This window comes from Lathamus discolor, chromosome 9, assembly GCF_037157495.1.
Source record: "Lathamus discolor isolate bLatDis1 chromosome 9, bLatDis1.hap1, whole genome shotgun sequence".
In the NCBI taxonomy this organism is placed as follows: Eukaryota; Metazoa; Chordata; class Aves; order Psittaciformes; family Psittacidae; genus Lathamus; species Lathamus discolor.
Window position 1 is genome coordinate 9,696,008 of NC_088892.1, and position 19,376 is coordinate 9,715,383.

The window sequence follows — 19,376 nt, forward strand, 5'->3', positions numbered from 1 at the left end:
ACATTGCTAATAAGGACTCTCCAAGTTACCAATTAACAGAGTTGCAGAGGGGACCACCAGCGCAGGACAACTCGCCAGGGCTCGCTGCGCAGCACACAGGAAACGCTGGACTGAGCTCATGTGTTTTCAGGCGAAAACACAGAGAGAAAAACGAGCACGAAAAGTGATGCTAAAGAGACCACCGTTAGCCCCAGCGCTGCTGCAGGGCGGTCTGTGCCGAGCCCAGCAGGAATCTCTTTCCAAAGAGACGAGATAGTAATACCAACTTTCTGCAAATTCCCTCTGCTGTTACACAACCAGCTGTATAGTACCCCCAAAAGAATTATCCAGCTCTGGAGAAGGGAAGTGGCTGAGTCTCCGTCCCCGGGGTATTTATAAGAAGTGGCGCTTAGGGACACGATTTAGTGCTGGACTTGGCAGGTTAACGGCTGGACTTGAAGACCTGAAGGGTCTCCTCCAGCCTAAATGGTGCCCTGATTCTAACACCCGGCTCCCGCACGGTTTATTCTTCCGTTTCCCGGCGCCCCCATCTCTCGGTCTTGGCGAGTCCTCAGTGCCCCGCGGCAGGGTCTGCCCGTTCTCTTCTGCCGCCGTGGTCCCCGGATACAGCCTTGCGCGGGCGGGACGGCACCGGCATGGAAGGAGCCCCCCCACGACGAAGCGTGTGGGAAGGGCGACGAGCGGGAGCAGCCCTGCGCTTTACGCCCATACCGGAGAGAGCAGCCTCCGCGGCATCTCAGGAGCGCAAACTGCGCGCCCGCGGGGGGTCGGGGGCTCCCGAACCGCCCATTTCCATCCCAGCCCCGAGCAGCTGCCACGGGGAGCGAGGCCTCCGCCGGTCACCCGGTTACTTGTTGCGGGGCTTGGAGGGCTGAGACGTCGCTGCACTCCCCCTTCAGAAAACCCCAAACGCAATCATCTCTGTTTTGCCAATTTAAAACTTCGCGAATCTTTCCTACAATGTTTTCTATACAGATTCAGCAACCCACCCCATTTGTTGGTAATGATGGCTAGGCTCCTTTTTATGAGTTAGATTAGAAATCACACATTAATTGTAAAACTCTAACTTGCTAATTAGCAGCAAATAAACTATTCATTAATGGCAAATTAAAATCAAAACACACCTTATTTCTACTCTCTGACATACAATTTTGAAGGAACATATTGTTTCAAACTACAGCCTGTATCACTGGCACAGCAAATTGAGATCCTGAAAGGTTTCTCTCCAGGATAAATAATTAAAATATATTCTACTTTAATTGACATTATAGAGGACACAAATGAGGTTTTCCTTTTTGAAAGAAATAGCAGTTTCTAAATAAAGCTTTGCAGGCTGCAGAATGGAGGTTTCAACCAAATGAATAGTCATTACTACCTTTTCAATGATGTGGGCCTTTTGATCAGAAAAGAAATTAGCTCTAAAGGACAGACAATAGGAAGCCTGCCCTGCAATAGGAAGAAAATTAGATGGCTAAGGCTCTTAACAACACCTATTTCTATAAACCATAGAGCTTCTTGCTTTTCAATTACAGCTGTTCATTTCATATAAGGAAAGTGGAAAAACACAGGGGGAATATAAACTCTGTTGCACCAAATAAAGCCCAAGACAGGGCAGGCAAGCAGTCTCCCCATTTCCCTTTGTTTTTATCATAATCAGTTAACTAATATATATTTTATAATACCAAGAGTATCTAATATAGCATTCTCTAGGTCAATCAAAAAACCAAGATGGACTATATGCAGTAAAGGAACTAGTAAAACATGAGAAACTTTAAATTAGGGAATTGGATGTTTCCACTGCACACCAAATAATATATTTTACATGTACATCTCATTCTTGTGCACATTTTTCAGAGAAACCAAAACAAGACTGAAGAACTCGAGGATGAAAGATGCTGAATAACACTCTGCTGTCTTTTGGTTTTAGTACAAAGCTAACTGTAATTCCTCTGAGTTGAAATTAATGTTCTTTCGTTATACTCAGAACTGAGAGATTAATTCAGACATGTTCTCCCAACATTATTTTTAACTCAGACATCTCAGTTATTTTAGAAATCATACTCTTACTTTCAAAAATTAAAATTAACTTATTGTGTAATAGATTCAAAATATGGGTTCTCTTTCAAGTTATTTCGTTTGGACATTATTTTCAAACACTGCTTTTTCTCCTGAATATTAACGTAATGTAAGTTTTCTTATAAATCTGAGACACAATCACTAAAGCACACCTTACTTCCTTCACCATTTCCCCTAGCCATACTTTTATGATTAGGTGTAACAAGTAGATGATAAATTGTTATTAGCCGTGCAATATACTGTAATTAAAATAATCTTTCAGTGATGATTTGATCATATAATAGCTACAAAGCTTTATCATGAACAAGTCCTGTTCTCATATTGACTCATCTGGACTGCAAAGACCTCCTTAACAAATATAAAAGATATCACAGATTCTGCACTCCCCTTTAGTTGTTTTCATTCTTTCTATTTATCTGTTTATTTATTTATTTCTCATTCTTTCTCATTTTTCCTCTCCCTTTTCCTTTATTTCTCTCCTTCTCTCTCTGTCTCCTGTATTATTTGTTTACAAATAAGGCTACATGGCTAATTCAAAGGGGTGATCAAATATATATGAATTGGATTTGTTATGATAAGGTGTCTTATAATTATCCTTTTCACCCTCAGAGAAGTAAGTGTTCAATAAAATTTACTATCCTTGTTCAGAAAACTAAATCACATTTGCCTTCTACCTAGCAGTGATTTTAATATGAAATATGAATGACAGCTTTTTATAGAGTGTCTGTATCCCTCTTCTCTGCTGCTTTGGTCTTTTTGTATGTAGGAATAAACAATAAATAGTTTAATCTATTAATAATGATCTCCTAACTCACAAATTAGAGTCATTAATGTCAGCATTTGAAGTAATCTCCTTATTTGAGAGCAATTAGAAATTATGATTAATGCAAGTTCCTGCCTTACTTTTTAGTGGGATAGAACTTCCATTTGTTTTGTAAGATCCTAATTACAATTTAATTTTATTTGAAATTAATTTTTTCTGAGAAACGTTAGCCATGCTAGCCAGTAGGAAAAACTTCCCTCCATGCAAACAGGCAGCTCAAGTGTCATTGGGACTTCTGCAATTCACAATACAAACCTTACAAAAAGATTTGCATTGGTGAGGAGATGAATTACTAGAGAAAACCCAGTACCAGTACTGCAATTCTCAGTCCAGACCTCACAGTGATGTTTTACGCCTGATAGTACCTTCAGTTCCTGTAAAGAGTGGATAGTAAAGGCTGTCCGCAGGAGAACAAGTGAATCTAAACTGACCTTGACTCCTAAAATCTGAAAATCTCACCTAAAAAATGTTGAAGTATCAGAGCAAGATTTTGGACCAAAGTGCTACTAAGAGAAGTAGGGAACATAAAAAGTTTTGAAAACTAGAGTGAACAGTTTGTGAGTGGGGCTATGTTGGAGGCTTTGGACGTGATCAGATCTAAAAGATGTCAATACGTACTCAGCGTTAGCAGGTGGAGGTTTCAGTTCCATTGGCCCTCCCAGTCTACTATGGAGAAGACATGGCTGGCCATGAGAACAACTCACTAGACCCAAAGATCCTTTTTGCTCTTTCTTTTTGTTCGTAATATATATTGGTAAATGAGGGCAATAATAAATGCATGCTCCACAGTATTTTGTAAAGCAAATATATGCATATACATTAGATATAAAATAATAGAAATGGATCTCAATAGAGAATCAGTTATTATATGGACTGTTTTCATGGTGCAAACACATTTCTGGCCTGACCATGAGTCAGAAATAACTAGACCATTTAAATGAATATTCATCACTCATCGTCCATTTCTGTAATAGTCCAAATCAGTTACCTGATATTGAAGGTATCTCCCAAGAACTGCTCAATTCCCAGTCTTGATGAACAGTGCAGACTCATGACTAAGCACCGTCATAATTCTCAATTACTTCTTACTTATAGATGGCTGCTTAGGACTATGAACAATGGAGATCAAGGTTCTCATTAGCTGTGTTAGTGGTCAAGATCTATCAAACTCTGTACATGACATCTTTTCTAGTATGGCAAGTATGGCCCGCATTTGCAGAGGAAGAATTTATGCAGTGATACATAAGTTAAGAACTTGTGAGACGGGTATCTCAAGGCCCTTTTTGAAGCAGGTGGATCAGTCACACAATGTGCACCGAGAGGGACACAGTGGATATTGTTGCTGGTGCAGCCACCAGCTTTCTCATCCAAAGAATATGATCAAAACCCAATTCTCCTTGGTTAAGAGGTCCTTTTAATTCCACTAGATTATCTTCTCCAGATCTGTCAGGAACGTGTGCAGGGTAATTACTGGGAGATGGTGCTCCCTGCGCATGGGACAGTGATAAGGCACAGGAGTGTAAGGTGTTTCCGGGTGGATTAGACATTAGGTCTGAATGTAGGTGGGGATCACAGGATCCTCATCATGTTAGAAAACAGAAAACAACCCACCAAACACAGCCTTATTCTGGCAGAAGAAAGCAAAATGCTGCTCAGTGAATGTAGCATGGAGGGGAAAAGGGGATTTGGTATGCAGTCCTGAGGCTACTACCTGATAGGAAGTGAGTAAGAGGCTTCTGTGCAATGCAGGAGGAGGGGGAAAAAGGCTTGAAAAGGAATCATTTAGTGGCAGAGAAGGGACCAGCTGAGAGACCACACATCTGTAAGGCAGTTTATGTTCTTTGTGGCATGGTTGGTTTCCTTTTTGCTGTCTTTTCCTGTTGTCACCTGCCACTGCCTCCCTGGCCCACCCCATTCACACTTCTGCAAAACAGCCCGTCAATATAAGGTTCAGTTTCTTCTAGGAAAGGATTCCACAACCCCTTGGAAAATAGTGTCATCTCACAAAACTGCCATACTCAACTTTGATTTGAAGGCTTCATAGACAAGATGTATCTAAAGGATGCCCAGTGAAGTTTTAGAATTAACATTCAGAAATATATTGTACAGAGGCTATTGAATTCATAGGATTCTCCAGGATATTTGGAATGAAGCTGAAAAATAATTGTAGGTTTGTAAGAAAACACTTGGTATTTATGATTTTAATCAGTGCTAATGCAGACTTGATTGGTGTGTCTTGTTTCCAATTTCCATACACAAACTCCATAAAGACTCTAGCCTGTATTATTTGCACACCAGCAGCTCCCAGTAAAGCTACTGAAAAATTACTGGGAGGTAGTTGTGCCCTAGTCTTGCATGGGAACACCAGACTATTCTTATCAACAATGACACAGCTACTTGTTGTAGGTTCAGTCAAGTTAAACTACTTGAATGGCAGCTAACTTGCACAAAACATTGCAAACTTCATATACAGCCTTTTTATAAAAATTCCCAGATTCTATTAAATAAAATGAACTGCAGGTTCTTTCGATGCTTCTATGGCTCTATCATGGTATTTGAATGTGTTACAATAATCAGTGCAGTTTTTACTTAACAGCATTCTATGTGAGATAAGAAAGTTCTAGCTCTATTTACAGATGCAGACAATGGGCATAGTAGTAATGCAAGAAAACCTTCTGAAAGACATAGGAAATATGTGGAAACAGATCTCTTGGGCTAGATTAGATCAGCCCAGGGCTTGATCATCTTGCATATCTGTAATTGATCATGCCCATAAATACTACAAGCTGAAAAGGACTCAAAGCAAACCTGAGCTAATGGAAAAGCAACAGTCAGATCTACATTTTGTAATTAATTTGGAACAGTTCTAATGAAACATCAGGATGAAAGAAACCAGAGAATGAAGAAAATGTTATCAATACCATCTAAAGCCTTATATTATTTGTAACTCGGTGAAGTAATATGTAAAGAATATGTTCTGAATGAACTGGGGACTGACTGGAGTGGTATGGAAAATATTCAAATACAGTAATTATAGCAAAGAAAAAGATGAAACTTTCTAAAGAGTGAGTGTTAGCAAAAGCCAATTTTCAAGCTCATGCAAGACACAAGTAAGACAGATGGTCTTGGCTCACAAGATGAATGACAAATAGGATTTCTACTGAAACAGAGAGAACCTACACCTTCATGTACCAGTGTAAGCGGAGTAGTAAGCAGGAGCATGTCCTTGCTTAGCAAAGGTCCTCTGCTCCTGCGCTACCCAGTTAGTGGGGTGATTTCCTAGCCCAAGAGAGGACACCCCACACTTCCACAGTGTTCAGGTGCTGCTCAAGAACTGCCACAGGATGCAAAGCTACCAGGTAGAACATTGTCATGTAAAGGAAAAGTGTTACTATTTCTCCTATTCAAAACTAATCACGAGCCATAGAACATATTTAAATTTACAGCGTTATTATTCCTTTGGCCTTCCTTAATTTTAAGTGTCTGAGGAAATGAGAGCTACAGAGAAAAAATGTCTGCGCTGTTGTATAGCATGAAAATGCACAATCAGAATTAAACAACAATCAAACTTCCCAGACTAATCATTTTCCATTGATACAGTGTTACACAATGACTGTAGATTAATCAAGTGAAGACGTGAGCTTGAACCAACTACACATTCTGAAGGTTTACTACTTTATGTTAGGGGAACCTGCACACTTCCAGATTGAAGGCTGATGTGAGACCTGCTGGATTGATACTTACACTGCTGTAGCTTACTTAAAAAAACTTTTCTTGAAGATTAAGAGCAAAGCCAAGTTTCACTGTTTTCCACGCACGCTAACTGCTTGCTCAAAAAAGGGCAAGATGGCACAGAGGACATGAACTGGTCAAAAGAAAACCCTTTATCTGTAGTTTTTTTGGCCTGATCCTGGATGGTTACAAAAGAAAATAACTGATATCTGGTAGGTGTTGGAGCTGGAAATCCTCAGCCTTGCTACCACTACATATCTGACATATTTTCCATTGAGTTAATTAGACAATTAGCAACATGAACTATTTATTTATAGACTTGAAGAAATACCTGACCCTGGTCTTATTTCCCAGAATAGAACTCAAATGGTTTCACTAATCACACACCTGCCATTTTTGTCAGCTACATGCTTGCAAAATGAAAGGGATTTTTTTTAATTATGATTTTTACTTATTATGCTCATGGCATTAGGCCAGATCATGCATGTTTACTCACTAAAGATGTATCAAAACCATGATGATTGCAGCTCAAGGTCATGTAATATCTAAAGAATGATGACAACAGATACTGGTAAGATATTGATCAAATATAGACTCTGATTACACTGACCGTTAGTGTGATCAGCACTGCTTAGCTTTTCATTTTATGCGTGTCATGCCCCCCAAATTCTACTGTTTACAGACTGATAAAACAGTTACAGGTAGAACAAATATATGCAACACACACACGCATTAGTAGACACAATCACTGTGTAACTTACAGCAAGATGAAATGGAAAAATCTCTATTGTGTTTATGTGGTAGTTGTCTGAGACTGAATCAGTATTCACACTTGTATAATAGTAAAGCGGAAGCCTCGGCACTATATAGCATAGACACTAACTTATTAATTGCAGAGTGTATTTTGTTCTGTCATCCTTTCCACCTAGAGTTAAGGTAATACTATACACTATTACCAGTCTCTTCCAGTAATTTGTTCTGCAAACAAGTAACTTTGTATTATCATTTCTAAAGTTTGAGCCACAGGAGTAGGACAAATTCGAGAAGACTTGAATTTTTCTCTGCTGTGTTTCTGAGGAAAAGGTAGTTAAAGAGAAACAATCATGATTGAGATTAGAATGTATAAGTCTTCAAGATAAATTATCTATATCAAGATATATTATCTATATCAAGGTAAACTATCCATATATTTTCATTATACCATTGACTTTACTGTATCTGTAACTTACAGCATAAGAAAATACCACTTTTTGCTTTTTTTAGAAACCAGACAAGTAACCTCTTTACTCCATCTCTGTAAAATGGATAGAAGGATAATTCAATTCACTGAAGTTAACACTGATGATATGATTTTACAAATGACTGATTAAAACTGGTTAAATTAATAGATGTCTCCACCTGTGTATTCCCTATGAAGAACAGGACTCAGAAGAACAGCATGAAAATTAATAGAACAAAACATTTTAAAAAAGTTGCACATAGCATATTTTCCCTTGTTTGTTATTAATTCTGTGCAGCAGGAATGAATTTAGTGATGTAACTTCATCTAGACTAGTGCAATAGGTGAGATATATTGTGCAATAGCTTCTTTCTAAAAAACTAGATATGCCCATGTAAGCGGTGACCAGATAAATGACTATGAAAAAATGTAAGTGGATGAACGAAACCAGGAGTGTACATAATAAGATAAAACCATTTCAGTAGAAATACCAAAATGATATTACCACTACATGGGATTTTTCAGTCTTTAAACCATGCAACAGTGTTTATAATCTGCATGTGAAATTGCCATGACTGTGTGCATACTGGGTATTAGCAGGTGTGAATGGCCAACCAGGTAGTTGTCCATTTGCATGTGTGGTGATGGTAAACAGACATACAAATTAAGCTCACATCTGCATATTCATTGTGTAGCCAGGCACTTTAAAGTTTTGAGTACCAGACCTACAAGGGCCAACAGTAAAATGCCTGAACCCATACTAAATTCTAAACTGGAAGAGTAGGTGTAAGCACAATTATCACTAGGTTGCAAAAATATATACAAGACAACTTCATTTATATTCACTCACTTCCAAAAAAGTGAATAAAAGTGCTGTCTTGAATTCTTACTACTTTTTAATTGCTTTCTAATTAATCTCACTCTTGAACTCAGCATCTTTTATTCATTTTATGGTTTTTAGCTAACACAGCTCAGGGTCCTACTCTACTCTTTTTCTGAGAGTTAAATTTAACTACATTACTGGATGACAAGCATGCTATTGTAGTGTCATATTACCAGTAGTTTGATAAGTAGTCATCCCTACTTTTATTATTTAGTTGGCTGTTGAGATTATCTCAAGGAAGTAACTTTCCTTTCACTCTGCTCACATAGTCTGTTGTATATTCCTATTGCTCCTTCACATGGGATTTTAACATTCCTGGTTTTACAGAACCTGTTTCCTTAAAAATGTTTACTGATCTTTAGTTTTGATATCGGGATATCAAGTTCCAAATTAAGAGCATTCTGATATGAGTGTAAATCCAACAGTATGACTACTGCTGAGCTACCTTACATTTATCTCAGTACCACTGAAATCCAAACAGAAACTGGAATCTATTTTCTCTTTGAACAGGATTCAGATTTTCACTAACAATATGGCTCAAAGCTACAGTAGGATTTAAGTCAGGCTTTTTAGATAGGATTCTAGATATCCTGAACCAACAGCAATATTTCAAGTAGGGAATCTACATATTCTTATTTGAGAAGATCTAGCTCAGGCAATTCAGGTCTATGAGCCTCTTTCCTAAATTAATCCCGCAGAGACATATAGAGCAGCACATGTCTCCCAGCTTTGGTCCTGTCTCTAGCACAGACTCAAGCTCTGGTAAGGTAAACACAAATTCATTTACAAATTGCCTATAAGGAAAAAAGATCATAATCCTTTTTAATAGTCATCAAGCTGTAAATGAAGCTTAACAGTAAAGTCTGATTTAAAAAGACTAAAGTTATATTCCATTTTCCTCAGGAGTTACTTACAGTCATTTTAAAGTCAGTACACTTTAGCTAGCTACCTAAAGCCACTAGCTATCTATATGGAAAGAGTAACTGAATTATAGGCATTTCTTTATTCCACTATAAATTGACATGTTCTAACAAGACAGTTTGTTTGCTTTTATTTCTCAAAAGCCCCAAAGTCTTTACTGCCTGCTTCTCCACTTGTCGTAAATGTTTGATTAAGCACTGTGAGAATTGTCAGTATTGATAAACTTCTTTCCAGTACATTAAGCACTCTAATCCTTTACATTCCCACTCTATCTCCATTGCCAAGTCAGTCAACTTCTTCACCACTTGATATTAGGACAATATTTGCATTAGAAATGATCTAGAAATAAAAATTACTGCAATAGCAGGAAAAGTTGTTTTTCCGCATCTGAAGAATTCTGAAAGAAACAATACGCAAACAGCTCTGTTTATCTTCTATCATCACAGGAATTAAGTAGCTCTCTAGTGAGCTAATTTAAAGGGGTAATTAAACTCAGCACTTTTATTCTAATTTTCTAGAAATCTTAATTGTGATGAGTGGCAATGCTCTTTAGCTGTCCTCCATGACCATGAACTAAGCAGGTGGGATTTTTTGGTGTCTGTACTGTATATTGCACTACACTGTGCTTTTATTGTGATAATTTAATAGAAGGAGGTTCAAATTGGTAAATTCAGATCTCAGTTTGAGCTCTGACAATTCCTGGCAGTCAGCAGTTCGTTTCTATTCTTTATTGCATTCCTGTCTTCAGAGTCTTCCAACATTGGAACCTATGCCTCAAATATAGAATGTGTCCAAATCTATTTTTCATTGCATAGATATTTAATTTAGAATGCAATATTGTACATTTTGACTATGTCTCATTTTACTTCTTTTTTGTCTCTTTGAATTTCACTTGTGTGGATTCTGGGGATAGAAGCACATTTCAGGGCATCAGGGACATGCTGTGCATGATATAAATTGTATCAGGATCACACAAACATAACTAAGTTTGGAATCTGTTTCCATACAGATAATCAGCTAGATAGCTGTCTTAGCTACACAACCTCTGTGTAGCATGTTTGTGAATGCTTCTTCAAATTCAAACTCACCAAATTTCACTAGAATCAGGAATCCTTATTATCATTTGTCTCTGGCCATACCTATGAGCTATGTGAAACAGCACAGTTCTATCTTCCTTCCTGATGCTTCACAAATTTCAGGGTTTGCCAGGGGTTTGCCTGCATATGTATAGGACACTGTCAGAAAAATGCTGACAATTTCTGAATTATTCTGACAAATTCTGACAATTTCTGACAATATTCTGAAAATATCTCCTCTTCTGTATTTTTTGAATGTAAAGCTTCTGTAAACTCAAACAGGTAATTTGGATGCAAAAAACATTTGATAGTTCAACAGTAGTACCATCTTAAGAAATACATTCACACAAGCTTATCATGTCTTTACCTTGTCACAACTGCCACAGAACCATGCAATTTCTAAATTAAATCACTGCATGCTTGTATTTGTTCTTATCAAAGGCTGACCAAGTTCAGTACGTCGCTTGCATGTTTCCATCTTAAAAAAAGACAATTTGGGAGTGCCACACAACACAAAATGAACAACAGTGGTTAGCCAGAGCAAAAGTGTAAATACCAGGTCCTAACCCTGTAATCTTTATATAGATGTTGTTTCCAGGGACAGCAGTAGGTATTTTGCCTGAGTTAAGGCAGGAGGATCAGGCTCCACAGTGTAATTTTATATGAAAATGAAGGGGATGAGATACTTCTATTAGGCTCATTTAAAATAAAATAGGAGGGCTGCCTTTTGTCTGCACTGCTAATAAGAAAAATATGCTAGAATAGAAGGTAATTGTAATAAGGTATGTCCCCATTTTTCTCAATTTTGCACAGTTTTCTTTGATATGATTATGGATGTCATATATAAATGGTATTTCTTTGGGGTGGATTTATTAATTTTGGAGATGTACATTCTTCTAGTACATATATAAGAATTGACCATTTATACATAGGGGAAGAGAAAGGCTAGAGAGACATACAGAAAACAGCCAGTGCAGCAAAGAACATTGTGTCTGCAGCATTCTTCAAAAATAGCATGAATAACACAGAATTGCCAGAGATTATTTTAATGGCTCGACCCTTATGCTGTTATGGTAATTACAGAGAGAGTTTTAAGCCCCTCTACCAGGGAAATTATGCATCAAAATAGTAAAATTTTGTAATGAATTTCAATTGTTATTCAAAATTCTTTATCAGAACTTTGGAGATTAATAGTTCCAGTAGTTTTTGCCTTCTGGAGAACCAGAAACAGTGCTTAAAAAAGCAGCAGAAAACATGCAGTATCTCTAAAATTGATGCAACTCATTGATTTCAGTGAAATGGTGCTGATTTACCCTGAATGAATTCCTGTCTCATCTTTTCCATATGTGAGAGAAAGCTACTTTAGGATGAACGGCTCCTGGATAGGCAGGAACATACTTTCAGACAGTTAAGTCTATTTAAGTCCACTGTTTACATCCTGCATTAAGGAACCAGTTAAGGTTACATATATCCAGAGTTCCTCAGTCTGTCCTTTCTTTCCTTGTAGAAATTCTGTCCAGGAAGAATATGTGGACTTAGCCTCTTTGTCTCTGATTTCTGCACATCCAGCACTTAGGTCAGAGGGGCAGCAGATACCTGAGTAAGCATGTCTTACGCACACTGCATTTTGTGCCTGTGCACTGATTTCTGTCTGGAGAATCATGGACGTATCTTTGGCAACCGTGGTGGTTCACAATGTCATTGGACATTTTCTGGTTCAGAAGGAGGTAGTGAGCAACAGGTTTTCAGAATTATTTTGACCTTATCTTCCGCAACAGGGCTGAAGAAGTAGGAATAGTGACCACTGCCCCTGTTTCTGCTGTGGAGTAGCTGCTCCATCAGAATGGAGCTTGCCCTCACTACATTCAACACCAAATGCTGAACTCACTTAGACTTTTTTCCCATCTACTAGTAACTAACTACAATATATCCTATTCATGTAAAGATAAAATCTCAATGCTACAATGATGGGAGGCTAGAATCTGGCTCTGGATAGTTGAATACAAAGAAATAAAGGTCTGTTTGCAGAGCAAGCGGCCTAACACGCTAGGGGCTTTTTGTGAATGATCTGACTGTAGGTGTAGATTTTCTATAGGTAAGACAAAATAAAGCATTACCTAGATGTAGGGTTGGTACCTTCCAGTTCTCTGTAAATTCATGTTGTAGCTTAATGCTCACTTGCTCCTCTTATAGAGAAGCCCCAAGGCATTTAAAAAAAGCTGTTCTTTCTCTAACTGGAACCTTCTATCTCCCTAAAGCAGTACATTAAAGATTGATTAGAAGGAAACCCTCAAAAAGCTGCTAAACAGAAATAACTAAAATCACCAGGGCATTTTATAGACATGAAAATAATGATACAAGTGTTTTCCAACTACGATAACATCACTGCTTGTATCATACTAAATTAATAATATCTCTCAAGCACCTGCCTAAACCAGAAGTCTTTCCAAGAGACTAAGCATAACCTCTCTCATTAAATCAGCATTCAGAGGGCTAACTAGCAGATGCTGCTGACATGAACCCAAATGTAATCTCTTTAACCTTGTCCTGTGGGGAGCAGACAAGTCATGACCGAGTAATTCCAACTAAATTAGATTTCATGTGAAAGTGTATAATCTAAATTAAATTTGATTAAAATGATTCACTGATTTGTGTTTGCTTTTAAAGGTCCTAATGCAGCCAAGGTGACCAGTTTTCAGTAATCTGTGTAATCAGATCAATTTACTTTTACATGCTTGGATCAAGTTCTTTTTATCCAGTAGATTTTTCTATATCGATCCTATTTCTCTTGAATATCCATGGAGAGATTAGGTGTTTTCTACTCACATAGATTCTCACTGTAATTCAATTTCCATTGTGTTAATGAAAAAATGGTAAAATCTAACTGTGACTATAAAGATGTGTGATGTAAAATATCAAAAACTAACTTCAGAGAGAATCAGCAGATCATCAGCTGATCAGAGGACAATATAACATTCAAAAGATTGTAAGACAGGTGAACCAGAAAGGGCGAGGGGAAAGATTTTTACTGTTCTCCTATCCCCAAAACCCTGTTCAGTGGGAGGCCTTGCTCTGACATGGACTCACTGCAGCAATAGGAGTGGAATTCTGCAGATGCCTGTTTGCGTAGTGATGAATCTTCTGGGCTTAACCCCTTCACATCCTCTTACCCTACTGGGAATTTATGCAAGTGGGATCAGTCTTGGTCACTGACTTTATTACATTTTTAAAATCTTAATTGAATACTGCTAGTACTGGTTAGTGACTATTTTCAACACCAATTGCAGTCTGCAATCAACAAACAAAATATAGGTACTAATTACGACATTAAATTGATATGACAATTTCATTTAATGTATAAAGTCAGGGGTTGCTGTGTGCTGAATGTAACTGTTTTAATTTCAATGGGAAGAAGGTTATGGACTCTATATAAGAAGCTGCTGTTGTCACTTTTTCAGATACCATTTCTCTCTGGTACCTGCATATCATACATTTCTCTAGTTTTAAGGCCTTGATACAAATCCCCAGCTCTTTAGCGAGCAGGACTTACTAGAAAGTTACAGGTCATCTTTGAAGAAGTCAATAGATCTGAAACAGTGTCTAGTTATGTCAGTGTGAAAAGGCTTGAAATTGCAGAAGGAAATGAAGATGTATTATCAGTGATGTTACACAGGTGACACTACTGTATATCCCTCCTGGCAAAATTTTGGGTTACGCACATATTAAACTGCTAACTACTCCAGGCAGCTATGGTAGAACACTGGAGTAAATCAAATGAAACGAAGTGCCCAGTGTTTACTTGGCATTTTATTCCTTGAGGTTGATCAGACTGAGGTTGATCAACCTTGAGGTTGATCAGTGGTTTTCCCACCCTTAATTGCAACTACAGCTCTTTGCTCATTCTCCTTACCACCTCAACAGATACTGTGTAGACCAGATAGCTCACTAAGGCTTTTCCTTGCTACGGAGCAAACCCCTTTAGCTCCTGTTTAAGTGTGGGAATATCATCACAGATTTAAATAGGATTCTTCACAGGCTTAAAATTTAGCATGAGTTTCTCCCCTTTTCTGAAGTGGAGCAGAAGAAATCTCCCCTCTTCTTCAAAGACTATGTCTGAAATCTGCTCTGCAGTGCTCACCAATTTGTTTAACATGTTTGCTCTCCAGAGAACATTTCTGGTGTTAAAACTCTCACGAAGGGAATAAAAGCATGAGTCAGTCAACTGCTTTCTTCTCTACATTCTCCACTGAAGACAAAGTTATTCTACCTCAGCATCTGCACTGGTTCTGAGCCAAGAGGTTTCTTTGTCCTTCTATTTTTTATTGAGGGGGAGAGCAGAAAACGACATATATTGTTTTGCTTCTCTAGATGATCACCCCTCAGTTTTTTCTTAGCATAATGAAAAAAAGCAGACTATATGTCACTGATATTTTCCAAGCTTTGTGTTGTCTTTCTGACTACGAATTTACCTAAACCTTTTCTTGAACATCTGAAACAAATATCAGATTTTTGGATTGACTTTTAATAGACACAGAGTTGGTGGAAACTATCCATATTCCAAAGATTCATCATTCAAAATAACCAAAACATTAATAGAAATAAATTTAATTTATTCCATTTATAGACATCTGTACATTTTACCTATATTTTTGTTGCGTGTGGAGCTTTCATATTGGCTTATTAAATAGCCAGGTTGCATTCTGCTTGTTTAGCTTTTAATTTCTTTTTTCCCCCTTACACTTAGGCAGCTGTCCTCCTTTTCATTTAAAGTAACAGGATTATGAATGTCAGCGCTAGGACTTAGCAAAACTCTTACCTGTGTGCTACATTTTACAGACATTAGTAAGATCTAATGCTGTGAGTGGAACTTAAACATGAGTGAAGTCACTGGAGCAGTTCTACTTTTGAAGGTGAGATAGAAAAGCTCTTGAGGGAGTGAGGAAACAAGATCAGATGAGTGTTGTTCCAAGAAAGCTTATAATATCCCTTCAATCACATTCTTTTTCTCTACATTTTTCATATGACAAATGCTCTTTCACTGGATCTTGAGTAACTACCCTGAAAAAACAGTGGAGAAGAGAGAAACTGTAACTCCTAAAAAGGACCAGCCTAGTAATCTCACATTCATCCACATTAAAACTAGCGTTACGTTTGAGAAGTTTGTGACCAGAAAAGTTAAGTTCTCTGCAGAAGTGTCTTCAACATAAAAAAAGTTACTAGTCATTGTTACTATAAAGAATAGCTCCTTATTTTTCATATCTAAAAGATTGAACCCTTCATCATGATTAATAAAGTCTGGTTGTTATCTACTTTTGTCATAAAAAATGATATACGAAAGAAACAGTCCAAAAAACCACAAAGGCAAAATGTTAGCATGAACATCTGTACCGACACTGCTAATTAAAAGACTTAACTTATTAGTCTTTAAGTAGCCAAAAAAAAAGAAACAAACAACTATAATTTGCTAGATTAATTTTATATTCTGTTCTATTTAATCAAACTATACCTATAGTGAAAATGACAAATCTGAGTTGTCAGACTATGGATGATAAGAAAGATAAAGGTCATATATTTTAATGTCATAGAAGGTCTTATTAAAGGAACCCTAATTACATTAGGTATCCATGAAACATTAATTAAATAATGTCTGAAATAATTAGGTCCAAGTTACTGATGATTTAATTAAACTCAGTTTTTTATTTTATAAGAAAACTACAGGTCCAATATCAGTCTGTTGGCAGGATAATTGATAATGTGTCAGAAGAGCAAAATAGTAACCTTGACCAGCTACATCAGAAGGACATTATGGTGAGCAGGTTGTCCTGCTTGCCACACCTCATGGGGATGAAAACATATGGTGGCTTGATTCATTCCAAAGGGTGAAGAATTCAGAAGAAAGAAAGAGAAAGGTTTTGGCTTATATTTTTAACTTGTGTAAACTGCCACAGCATATCAGATGGTAGTTCCTGACCTCCTAGTCCTGCTGAGACATAAGGCAGATGCACAGCTAAAAGCCTCATTTTACATATCTACAACATACCCCACCCCCCCAAGTTGAAAACCCTTCTGTTCCCTTCTGCAAGTTAAAAATGAGTGAGTAAACAACCTAATGACTCCTTTACACCCTGCCAACATGCATATACGTGTATATATACATATAAAGAAAGCATGACTGAGTGCAGATAAGCTGTCAAAATGCTTGACTGATCTTTTAGAATGAGGATGTAAAAATTAGTTTAGAAAATCATGAGTGAAACATCATCCCCTACTTAAAACTGCCACAATATATGTGAGGTTGCCTGGGGGAAAAAAAGAAATTACAAGGAAGGGAAGAAGTATGTATGCTAAATTTACATGTAGAGTGAGGCAGTGAAGGGATTTTGAGGAAAAAGAACCTTTTCCTGTCTATACCATGACTGGCAACACACATTACATGGCATTACAGAGATGGACTCCGTGACTTGATTCTGAACACCCACCCCTACTAGTGTTTGTTTTGCAAAGCTCATTGGCTGATCTCAGACAAGTAAAGCTCACACTTTAGCTTCTCCTCTTCTACAACATAAAGGAACATCTTTATTGACTCATGGTTATAAGAAGTACTTTCTAATGTCTGTAAGTAATACATCTATATAAAATTGCTATAGAAATGCAACATGACTTGAGAGTTACAAGAATCAAAGGCAGTCTCAGGTCTACAGTGAAGAGTCAAACTTCTTTAAGACAAGCAAAGACTAAGGGTTACATAGACGACTTAAACAGCAGCTTTTTTAGATATGGACAGTACCTAATTAAGAAAAATGTCCCAGTATATCATCTGGACAACTAACACTGGTCATATATAGGGTTGTAGATAAAGAAAACAGGAGAATCTCTTTGTATTTAAAACTCGCGTACCTCCTAAACATCACTTTCCACAGAGTTTTAGTTTCTGAAAGGGGGTTAACTTATCACTATACAACTAGAAAGATTTTTATAAATAAAAAAAAAAAACCCAGACAAGAAACCTGTTGTTATATTGGACACAGTTCAGTAAAATCAACAAACGAACACCTCTCTGATCCTCTCGATAAATTTCTGGGAGTTCTAATACACTGAAAAAAATAATTGAAGATCTTATTATGTCACCATGGAAAAGTCGTAAATCATTTTAAACCCCAAATTTCATCACAACTATCACTGGCAGGATGGTGGGGTCTTTTTGTGGACCGCAGTCATAATTATGACACCTTATGAATACCTATATTGTACAAGAGATGAGTGAATGATTCCAAAGTGCTATGGAATGATATCAACTAAGCAACTAGTCCATCTCTTAATTAAATTCAGAAACACAGTTTTGCAATAGATTTAACGATTTACTTCTCAGTTGGGCACTTCTGGAAAGATAGAGTGTTCTGTATATCATGTATGAAAAATATAACATTTGTAGTGGGCACTGTACCTTTTTTTGCTTGCTGCTGCTTTCACATCTTCCTCAAGATGTTAATAAAACTTTTCTCTTAGGCTTCCTAAGTCTTTAATCTCCTTTCGCTGAAGATGAAGACTGAAATATAAAGAAAGTCTATTTTTAAAATCAAATGGAATTGCTGGGTTTTTTTTTTTTTTGTTCTTAAAGAAAGCTTTTTTCCAGTCATTCAAAAGACAAAACCAGAAATCAAAATTTTATTCTTTTCCTCGTTAAATTCTACATGACACTGATTCCTAATTTATGATGTAAAATAGTCTTAAATCTTACCCTACCTTATTGTTTGTGCCATCTGTGTAATGCTGTCCATACAAAAATCCTTAACCCCTTCAGCTAAAAGTAAAATTTATTATGAAGTTTTTCATTAAATCCTTTTACCCTGACAGGGGCTGTTATAGTAATGAGTATAACTATGGCATAAATTAGCATCTGTAAAATACTTCAAAACTATTAAGATTATAAACATACCAGGTAGCAATAAGCAATGTAGAAAGCAAACCTTCGTTATTAATGTATTGTTTCAAAAATATCTATTGTCACTCTTCAGTATCAGAGTATAGGTATAAAAATGACAGTTTCTGCTCTTAAAGTTTTCATCTCCTATGAAATAAATTGCTTTTTAACCTGTTTTTTGATACACTTCTTAAAACACAGGGATCTTTCATGCGTTCAACAAGAGTATAATTGTGTAAGTACCTTTAAATAAGCACTACATTACATATCTGCCACAGAGGTTGCAACCTGTTAAACAGTGTATTGTATGATGCTTTTTCTGCTTATGCACATATATGCACACATATATTTAATGGTCATTGTCTGTCTGCAGACAGTATACAGACAAAGCGGACACAGGCACTGAAAACAGTCCAGGATCTGGGACAAAGAGACAAGAAGATGAATTAATGGGAAACTGATAACACAGTGTCAAACAGGATAGTGTTCATACCTAGATATTCTACCCAGAGGGATGCTGCATATCTACGTTTTATGCTATTCTTACCACAGCACACATGCTCTGGAGTCTGATATTAATATTAAATTGATACATGATGAATGCATTAACTATTTTTTTATACAATATGGTGGGCTAGATCCTGCTCACCTAATCTAGGCAAAAAGAGGCTGCAATGGACATTCTGCTTCAGTTTCTCCAACAGGATCAAGAACTATACAGTGCT

The 19,376-nt window shown here is 37.1% G+C and overlaps 1 long non-coding RNA gene across 1 annotated transcript in view; it reads right to left on the reverse strand.

The window, feature by feature from the left end:
- Positions 1-15,716: 15,716 nt before the first annotated feature.
- Positions 15,717-19,376, reverse strand: part of LOC136019483 (uncharacterized) — a 71,566-nt gene continuing 67,906 nt past the window's right edge. The window contains exons 8-9 of the long non-coding RNA XR_010614906.1: positions 18,175-18,276; positions 15,717-15,788 (exon numbers count right to left, since the gene is read on the reverse strand). This is a non-coding gene — a long non-coding RNA (uncharacterized LOC136019483). The remainder of the gene's footprint in view (positions 15,789-18,174; positions 18,277-19,376) is intronic.